Consider the following 10829-nt stretch of genomic DNA (forward strand, 5'->3'; position numbering starts at 1 on the left):
CATTCATTAAATCTACAGAATCTTGTGATGCATATTGCTATAGACTTTTATGTATGTCAAGCAGGCATTTTACATACTGAAAAAAACTTCTGGCAATATTATCCACCATTTTGAAATGTAATAAGCAGTTTTAAGGATTAATTATTTTAAAAAAATCACAGTTCCATAAATCTAAAACCCCATAAAATATTTCATTACTTTTATGGGTCTTGGATATGTATATTTAACAACTGTTGATTATCTGAGTAAAGAAGTAAGATGATTTCACTGCTTTTAATGTTTGTGAGAGTTGATAATCTGCCATCTTGTAGTAAGAATGAATTAATGTCCCCTCTTTCCAACATCAATAGTAACCACCATCTACCTCACAGTTATTGTGAAAGTTGAACCAATTGTTAACTTTGCAGCAAGGCTATGTGAGTGGTATTGACCATTAGGCCAGAAAACATTCTCTCCATGCCCTTCAGGGTAATTTCCTTCTGGTTTTAATTCTTCTTCTCCTCCTCAACAATTGGATTGGTTGTATTATTTAAAGGGTATTTGAAATTGATACCTTCTAAGAGTCCCTTTATGCAATAGTCACAAAAAGATTAGAAAGAAAAAAAAAAAAAACACACTATCACTCTAAGGATTACAAGGAAATTTCTTGCTACTTTGCTTTTTGTTTCCTCATATTTACTTCATTTATAGCACTTTTTTTTGTATTTTAATAGCTGTCAATCTTAGTACAAGTTAACATAGGAATACAAGAATTCAGTGCTGATTAAGTTGGCTTAGAGTAAGAGCTGGTTAAGTGTTTCTATCTCCTGATCTTGTGTTGCATCTTATACTTGTTTATTTTTTAGGTACTTCAAGTACTTTATGGAATGAGTTACTGACCATTATAAAGATGGTTTTAAACATTTAAGTTGAATTTTATCTGTATTCTGTCACACAAGATCCACCAGATAACCTGTTTGACTAAAACATGATCAGAGGAAAGTAGGCAAATACATGGATGTATACTTTCTTCTTTAAACTAGATTTCCAGATAACATAAAGAACTGTCTGGTTGTGACAGGAATGGGGAAGTCTGACATGGCCCTTTGTCACTGCTCAGGTGGGTCACCTGGCTTTCTTCTCCAGCACTGAGTCCTGCTCTGTTGCACATTCTTTTCTCAATGTGCCTATTTATTGAGTCCCTCAATGTTTGGGACCTAGAATAGATGTTTAACATATGCTATTTCACTGAATTCATTCTACAATGCTAGCAGTTAGTATCTTTGTCTTCCTTTTAAATATGAGCCCCCTGAGATCAGAGAGGCTGAGAAATCTGCCCCAGGCCTGGGGGTAGGAAGCTGCTTAATGGAGACTGGTCTAAGGTGGATTTACCCTAAGGAACACCCTCTTCTTCTTCCCAATTTGCTGGTTCCCTCTGGAACAGGAAGATTCTCATCTAAAACATCTGGCAAGGACCCTTGGCACATCTACCTCACAGTAGTGATGTGAACTGCCCAAGCAGGCCATTCTTGTGAGGAAATTCTAGTAGAAATTGAGTTTGTTAGGTTCACTTCCATAGCAGACAAAAGACAAAAAGAATTTGCATTTCCTTTCGGCAAATTAAAGAATTCACTCTTTTGTCACTTGTGAGTAAACATGGCCTTCTTTAAATAGCAACAACCTTTTGAATGAAGCCCAAGTTTTCTAATGTATCACAATCCTCTGTCCCTTTCCTGTCCTCGCTGCTGTCTAGCCATGTTAGCAAGTTCCACAGACTGGGATAAAAAATTGTATAAAGAATAAAATAATAGATTTAGTGTAAAAGATGAGAAAGTAACAAACTGGTGTAGTGGCTTTTTATTACCCAGGGGTTAAATAAATTAATAGAAGAAACACAACTAACAGTTAATTTCCCTAATGAACCAGGGTCTGTACTAGGTTCTATTTTGAGTGATGTTCACAAGAATCCCTGCAATTTCAGGTCTAGTTAGTCATGTTATGTTGCATTCAGTGACAACAACAAAACTATCTATCTCTTAGTGGCTTAATTAAAAGAAAGGTTTATAGCTTGTTCCCATCAACCTAAAATGCCATCACTGGGAGAGTATCTAGACTCATTTCCTTAGACCATTCATCAGGTACTTAGCATTCTTCATGGGATAGAATGTGACCAATGGACAGGGGAGAGTATGTGAAGGTGAAAGTGGCTTGTGTCATTTCTGTCTTCAATCACCTGAACTCTGATTGACTGGCAAGATGTGGAAAAGGAGGCTTGCAGAGTGTCTGTAACAGAAATGAAATAGAACTTGATCAATTAAAATGGCTCACTAAAACCCTCACCAGAGACACTAACCGTGAGATAGTAGGTGTCATTACCTTCACTTTGCATAGGGTAAACTGAATTTTAAAGAGTGCTTAAGCAATTGCCCAGGTCACGTAGCTTAATAAATTGAGTCTGACTAAATCAGCAAATTAGAGCATATCATCTTCAGAGGTGACAGTGAGGACCGTGGATCGGAGCAGGAAGCCTTCATCAGTGAGGGAGAAAACAAATACACTGAAGAGGGGAGAAAGCTAGGAACAACAGTCCAGCAATTGCTGCAAATTCTAATTATGATGTTCCATCCAAATTCTTTACTTGGCAATACTGCTAGTATCGTGGATTAGCCTACCATCATCTGTCATCTAGATCATTCTTAAAGGGTTTAATGAGTTTTTCTGCCATAATTATTTTGCCATCCCATGCAAATTCCTGAAATCTATTATTCACAGACCAACAGAGTGATATTAATGAAGTCAAATCTAATCTTTTCTTAGTGTCCTTCAAGATCCCCACCCACCCACACACACACTGGCCAGGCACAGTGGCACATGCCTGTAATCCCAATGGCTTGGGAGGCTGAGGCAGGAGGATCTCAAGTTTAAAGCCATCCTCAGCAACATAGCAAGACTGTTTAAAATTTTAAAAAAGGTGGAGGGAAGGTTTGGCCCTGGGGTATATGGCTCAGTGGTTAAGCATGGGTTTAATCTTTGATACCCCCCCCCCAAAAAAAAAGATACCCAACCACTATGTTCACTGTAAAAGACAGATTCTGTAAGAAATTTCTATGGTTTCTACAACTTGAGCCCAAGCTAAGTATCACCTTTTTCTCTTGTTTTCAATCACATTCTATTTTCAAGTAACAGTAATTAAATGCAATGCTTCCCAGTTTTCACTTAGACAAATAGTCCATATAATTTGTTGCTCCAGCTACAGTTCTTTTGCAAGTAGCAGGAAGTATGAGTAATCATTACACCCAGAGTGTAAGAATAAGCAGGAATTCCTCTGGATAAACAGGACAAACAGACACCCAAGTAAGGTACCACTTCCTAGAAAACTGTTTTGATCTCAAACTCCAAATTATTTATTTTTCATCATATTTGTATAACATTCTATTTCTCTTATAATATACTTTATCTTGCTCTTCTCTAATTTCCTTTTCAGTCATCATATTTCCTTTAGATTACAAGTCCCCTAATGCCTAGCACAAATTCTACCCCAGTGCGTAGCTTACACACTGTCATTATGCACTGAGTACCTGAATTATTGCTATCTGCCTTGGTCTTTGGCAGGTGCTATAGTGAAAGTGGCCAGCTTATGAACACATAAATTTACTTCTCACAGTTCCGGAGGCTGAGAAGTCCAAAATCAAGGTCAAGTTTGGTGTCTAGTAGGAGTCCCCCTCCTGGTTCACTAGCAGTGGTCTTCCTGTTGTATCCTCACTTGGAGAAACCTGTTATTTAAACTGTCATCTTATGAGAAGGCACCAATCCCACTTGTGCAGATGTGGCTGCCATGACTTAACCACTCCCTAAAGGCCCCATGTTGTAATGTCATCTTCTTGGGAATAGAATTTCAACACATTAATGGGAAATGGGGAGGCACACAAAGATTTATGGCATGGCACCCTAATATCTGAGATTTTATTTCTTGTCTGTTGGTATGAAAATCACTCTTGTCACAAACTATGGTAATTTGTATTCTCTGCATTCAGATGCTTTCTGGGAGGCATGGTTTTAATGACAAATGTGCCCTATTAAATTTATCCAGGATGCTCCATTGCCTCCCAAATTAAGAACTCATTTTCTAAAGTAGCATTCAAGGTCTTCTACAAGAAGTCTCCAAGCTTGTCATTACTCAAAATACTCCTGTCTCTACTCTGTTATAAATAAAATGCACTCCATTTGCTTCTTCAGAAAAATGTCTGTACTTTGTCAACTCCATGTAATTTCAATTCTTTTTTCTCAAATGTCTCCCCAATTCACCCCTGTCTGCATTCTATCCATCATTAGGGGTTTGCCTCAGATGATATTTTCTCCTGGAATCTCTCAATTTATTCTGGAGAGTATTGAAATAAATTATCTTGAACCTCTTTAAAACATTTTATCCCTAGCTTGCTTTGATGATAGAAATCGCAATCTTAGGATCCCAAAATTAAGATTTTCCCTCCAATACTTTTACTGCAATATGTATGCAATCATGGGCTATTCCTGAGCTTCCTTTAGAAGTAAAATTGGGGTAATAATTCATACCCCTTCATATGATTTCTGTGAAGATCACATTACCAAGTGAAGGCACTCATGATTTTCAAGTCTGATTCAAATACAAGCTGATATTTTTTTAAAAAAACATTATAATTTTACATAATAGTGGGATTTGTTGTTATATATTTGGGAACACACACAATATAACAACATAATCTGATCATCTTCACTCCTCAGTGCAAGTCAATATTTTTATCAGTGGTAGGCTGTTAACCTGATATTACAATAATTGTTTTGTGGTTTAAGTGGTTAATTAGTTGAGACTTAAAGGCCTTGACACTTTATGTTACCATTGGAAGCTGTTTTTAGCATTGATTAAACGAATAAGCTTTTTGGAAGTTTTTACCTCAACTATTCAACTAGGTGATTCTGTGTAGGTCAGGGCAAAGGTTACAGGGAGAGAATACAGAAAGACATCAATTCTGCAAGACTAGGTATTCATTCTTTACCTCAGTACACATACAGTATTTATAAGTTTAGAATTTGCCTATAATGGGACAAAATTGATACATATTAATTTCACATTATAAAATTCTGCCCTAGTGTACCTTTGCCTCAGTGACAAGTATTTCTTTCAAATGCAAAGATTTTCCCTCTCTGCTGAATTTGGATATTTTTTAAGTTGATATTAGAAAATACTAAAATAGGCCATTTTGGTGGCCAGGCGCGGAGGTGATTCCACAGTGAGGAAAGCGCGGCGGCAGGGCCGGCAGTGGCAGTGCGTTCCTGTGCTCGGGTCTGAATCACCGAGGGAGGAGGCGGTGGAGGAAGAGGTGGCAGCAGTGGCGGTGGTCGTAGCTGTGGCGGAGGAGGCGGACGAGCAAAAATCAAATTAAAGTAGATTTTGTAGATGATAATTTTACAGAATTAAGAGGAGAAATAGCAGGACCTCCAGACACACCATATGAAGGAGGAAGATATCAACTAGAGATAAAAATACCAGAAACATATCCATTCAATCCCCCTAAGGTCCGGTTTATCACTAAAATATGGCATCCTAATATTAGTTCCGTCACAGGGGCTATTTGTTTGGATATCCTGAAAGATCAATGGGCAGCAGCAATGACTCTACTACGAACGGTATTATTGTCATTGCAAGCATTGTTGGCAGCTGCAGAACCGGATGATCCACAAGATGCAGTAGTGGCAAATCAGTAGAAACAAAATCCTGAAATGTTCAAACAAACAGCTCGACTTTGGGCACACGTGTATGCTGGAGCACCAGTTTCTAGTCCAGAATACACCAAAAAAATAGAAAACCTATGTGCTATGGGCTTCGATAGGAATGCAGTAATAGTGGCCTTGTCTTCAAAATCATGGGATGTAGAGACTGCAACAGAATTGCTTCTGAGTAACTGAGCCCTAGAGAGAGAGCTGCTGATAGTCAAACTTGCCTCTTCTTGAGGAGCACCAACATCTGTTATTTTTAGGATTCTGCATAGATTTCTTTTAAACTGGCAATCTTGCCTAATGATGTTATCTAGGCACCATTGGAGACTGAAAAAAAAAAAAAAATCCCTGCTCTGTAAATTAAGCTAATTAAACGTCTGTGTAAATTTAAAAAGGGGAAATACTTTAATTTTTTTTTTCATACTTAATAGTGTAAAGATTCTTTGAGCTAAGCTAAAACCATGGAAAAAACATGCTACTTTAGTGTTTAGCAGTGTAACAAGACTAGCAAGAGTTTGCTTCAGGATTTTGTTGAATAATTAAGATAATATTTTGAGTGTGTCAGGGCCATTCAAATTGTTGGTGTTGCATCACAGCTACCTTAACTGTTTTTAACATGGATCCTCTGTGCCTGTGAATTTACTTGCATGCTTGTACTTGACTTCTTAGGATGGGTAGCTGAAAAGACCACCATTTTAAGCATTAGAAAATTCTTAAATATGAGATTTATCCAGAATCGAAGATGGTGACCTATTCAGAGCCTTTATGTCCCTGCTAACAGACTGGGACACTGTATCTATTTTCCCCCTCTTACCACACACAGCTAATATTCTAATGGTAAAGTTCTCTGTAGTTGGTGGGGAAACGTGCTGAGGGACAGTATCCCTTGCTCCAATTTTAGGTCATAGATTTGGAATGTTTTGTCAGTTTTTTAAACACTCTTGTAAGAATGTTAAAATGGAGCTGGCAATTTTTTCTTGCAAAACCAGTAAATACTTGATGTTGCAGTATTCCCAGATTTAATGAAAGAACCCAACTTAGTTTTTCAGTGAATTTGACATTGATTTTTAAACTGATGGAATTTTTTTTGTTGAGAACTTAGAAAGATGCAATGAACTATATCTGGTAATTTTTAGCCTAATATTGGGCTTAATAGAGATTGTTTTATCAGATAATTTAAAAGTCACTCTTGCTTGCACCTTCCCCATATTAACACCTGAAAGCTGTGTTGGTGTTTTATTGTACATACTTCAAATGCACATAGGAATAGAATTGTGTTATAAATATAGCTTTCTTTATGATGTTTCTGATAATATGAGAATTGAAAACTTTACCTTTCTTGTACATAGTCAGACTTTCTATTCATATTAAAGTTACATTTCATTCTAAGTTCAAAAAAAAAAAGAAAATACTAAAATAATTTGCATACAAGATTAGAAAGCTTCTCCTAAGGAAAGATATTTTTAAGGAAAGTAATACTAGCTGCTATATTACAAAAATACCAAAGTTTTATTTTATTAATGTGATAAAAGTTTATTTCTTTCTAGTGCTTATTATTATTTAATGCATGGTCCTAGATAATGGGAAGACTTCCTGTGGTTTTCAGGGATTCCAGTTCTTTGCTTCTTATAGCTTGGCTACTCTCTAGGCCAGTACATGATCCTTTGCTCTCAGCTGCTAGTCACAGGAAACTCAGGGCACTTAGGTAAGAAAGATTTGCATAGGACTGTTCCAGAGGCAGTTTGCATGATCTCCTATCCAAAAGCCAACCTAGTGGCTATACCTAACTGCAAAAGAGCCTGGAAATGTAGTCTACCACTGTGCCCAGAAAGAAAAGAAAATGAGAGCTAGTAAATGCTTATAGTCCATGCCACAGGGGGTAAGTAAATAGTGTAAATAAATAGTGTGCAATGTCAGCATAGATTTAATGTTGTAAAAGATATATTACATAATTTATACACATAATTCTAAGATTGCTCAGGACTTTATAGTAGGAGTGGATTTAAATTTGAGGATTCTATACTTTATATAAATAATATAAAATATGTAATAATACAACTTAAGTATACATTTCAGGTATAATTTTGATAATAGTTAACCTATGTCCTAATTATCTCTGAAATATGGTTTTCTTTTCCTCTTTCATTGATAGATTATTTTCTTTTCCTATATTATTAAGAGAGGTTCCCATGTAGCTTAATACAACATGAGAGCCTCTGAAAAATAAATTGCATGAGATAATTCATTCTGCAGAAAATCCTGTTTGGATACGCTTCCTAGATCAAGTTTGGTTTTCAAAGGATTTTTATTTGAACTAAACAATTCCTGCAATCCTAAACCAGACTAGAAGTAGAGATTGCATATGCTGCCTCTTGGGACACAGAGCAGTTAAGTGGTATCTCAGAGTTCAGTAGCTATCAAGAATGAAGCAAGTGACCAGGGGATGGAGGAAAATAGAAAGAAAGAAAGAAAAAAAATCTATGAATTGCTGCCAATTTCTACCACTAGTGTTCAGTGACTGCTCATGTGGTCTCAGTGGACATGCATCTGAAAAAATTTATCTGTTACTATCCCATTGAGAGATGCAGATTGCTATACTGTAGCCTAACCTAAGCAATCTCTTAGTCATGACCCTGACAGATTTTTCAGACTCTGTCAGAATGCAACCCTCTTTTTCAATGTTTTGTTCTCTGGGTTTGTCTGTTTCCTGGAAGGAGGTCACTGAGCCTGGAGTTCCAAGGGACCCATATAACCTTGAAACTGTAAATGGTATTGTCTGCTCATAAAACTTATTAAAAAGGGATGTGTAAGGAAAAAATGGTGTGTTTTAGTTTCTTATTATTACAGATGGAACTGGACGTTTCATTTTGGTATTTGTCTTTTTATGATTTGTTTACAGGGATATTTCCTAAAAGAAATTTGAATGCTAAACATAATAAAAATATCATTGTACAGAATCAGGTATACATGAAAGACTACAATTTGGCTGAATCAAAAAGTGTCAAAGCTACAGGGAAACATAAACACTTGTTTCCCTCTTTTCTACCCTGACTTCACTGATAATTCTCAGTGGAATTTTGTAGACCTAAAGGGAAAAAAAGCATATGTGTTCTAGTCTCCTCTTAAGTTTATTTTTAATAACAAATGTTCAATTATAATATATACAATATGTCATTTTTGTATATTTACATGTATCTATGTGAAATGAAGATATTTCTGATATACAAGCCTCTTGTTTTAAAGTCAATATTTACACTTAGAATGAAAGCTAATTTAAAAATAAAATATTGTTCTAGCTATACTCTGCTGGCTGTGTATGTATCTGTGTGCCTGTGTTGACATATACACATGAATCCTTCAAACATCATCAGGCTCTGGGCTTGGACAGTGACTGCTATCAAGGAATTGGGGATGATTATGTAGAAAATTCCTTCCTATTATTTCAGAGAAAGAATAGCAATAATTTGATTAGCAAAGGATTTATGAGAAAACCTATCTTATCTGAATCTATCTGGTCCCCAAAGCATCAGATTTAAGGGAAAGTATCTCTGTCAAACACTGTAAGCTTTCGATTTTAAGTAAGAGAATACTTGTTGAGGGTAGCCAAAACAACATTTTCCCACATAATAAGGCAACCATACTCAAGCGTTCAAAAAGATTGGCTTAGCAACTCAATAATGCCATTTTTTTAAAAAATTATCACTGACTTTTTGGTTTCCCCTCATCATTGCAATATGACTACACCAGTCTCCGTGTTTTGTGTCTTTATACAATGGCATAAAAAGTAGAAAAGGAAAATAGGAAAGGTCATATTTGATTATATAGGAATACCTTCCCCTGAAACTTAAGAATTTCATATGGGACTCATCAGATTTTTCGTTGTCAAATTTTGGTTTGTATATGCATGCCCTTGTCACAAAGAAGGCAATTTTTTGCTATTGGCAAATTCTGTTATAAGAAGAAGACTGGTGCCACCATGAAGAGGGATAGAGATGGCAATTAGATAGGCAGCTGTATTATACATCCCTGTATATCCATGGAAATGGGCTTTGTTAACCACAATGGACAAGACCATTCTTTAATAAGAGGACTAAATTCGCAGGCTTGACATTCTTTTTATTTGGGTTGTTGGTGGGGTCCTGATGGGTGTATACCTCGTACAGGAATGCAGGATGAGTTTCTCTGGTTGTAATAACAGGGAGAAGGAAACATGAAATATTGCAGGGGTTCTTAAAAAAGTCTTTCAGCTGCAAGTGATATCACAACTCCTGCTCATGTTGAATGACATAGTGTAAGTCACCTGACCACACCCAAGTGCAAGAGAAGTTGGGATACATCATGTTTATCTGGCAGTCCTGGGTTTATCTAAATTTTGTATTACTCTGAAAAATGAGGAAATAGATATTGAGGGGGAATTAATATCATCTAACCCAAGTGGCTGAATAGCAGGGTGATTGTGGTCCTCCTAACCATGACCCCTCAAAGATGTCCTCTTTCTAAATCCAGGAACCTGTAAATATGTTACTTCACATGGCAAAAGAAACTTTGAAGGTACAGTCAAGGATTGTCAAATAAAGAGATTATCCTAAATTACCCAGAGGACCATGTAGTCCAAAGGTTTCCATTAGGAGGTTGGTAAGGCCCAAGTCTGTGGAAGGAAAAAATGGTGACAGAGGCAACATGTTAAAGGCAATGATGAGGCCATGGACCAAGGAATGCAGATGGCTTTCAGAAGTTTTTAAAAAAAAGACAGGAAAGCTGGGTCTATCAGAGCCTTCAGAAGGAACAGCTCTGCTGACATCTTGATACCAGCCCCACAAGATCTAGTTTGCATTTTTGAGTTCCAGGACTGTAAGAGAATAAGTTTTTATTATTTCAAGCTGCTGAGATTATTGTACTTCTTACAGCAGCTATAGGAAAAGAGTACAGTGGATGTTAGATGGCATGAAGCAGGTAAAATGCAGCAGGGTGTTAGCCATATTGCTGTCCCTCAAAGAACATTGATCCCACCTGCTTTTTTTTTTAATGTGTCAACAGATATTTTCATACTAGAAGAAACACAAGGAGAAATAAAATGACTACAAATCAAAAGATAC

General features: G+C 36.6%; 1 pseudogene; it reads left to right on the forward strand.

Annotated features, from left to right (window-relative positions):
• The first annotated feature begins 5383 nt into the window (after positions 1–5383).
• Positions 5384–6528, forward strand: LOC143406149 (ubiquitin-conjugating enzyme E2 K pseudogene; annotated as a pseudogene).
• Positions 6529–10829: the final 4301 nt, after the last annotated feature.

Source organism: Callospermophilus lateralis, chromosome 8 (assembly GCF_048772815.1).
Source record: "Callospermophilus lateralis isolate mCalLat2 chromosome 8, mCalLat2.hap1, whole genome shotgun sequence".
Taxonomy (NCBI): domain Eukaryota; kingdom Metazoa; phylum Chordata; class Mammalia; order Rodentia; family Sciuridae; genus Callospermophilus; species Callospermophilus lateralis.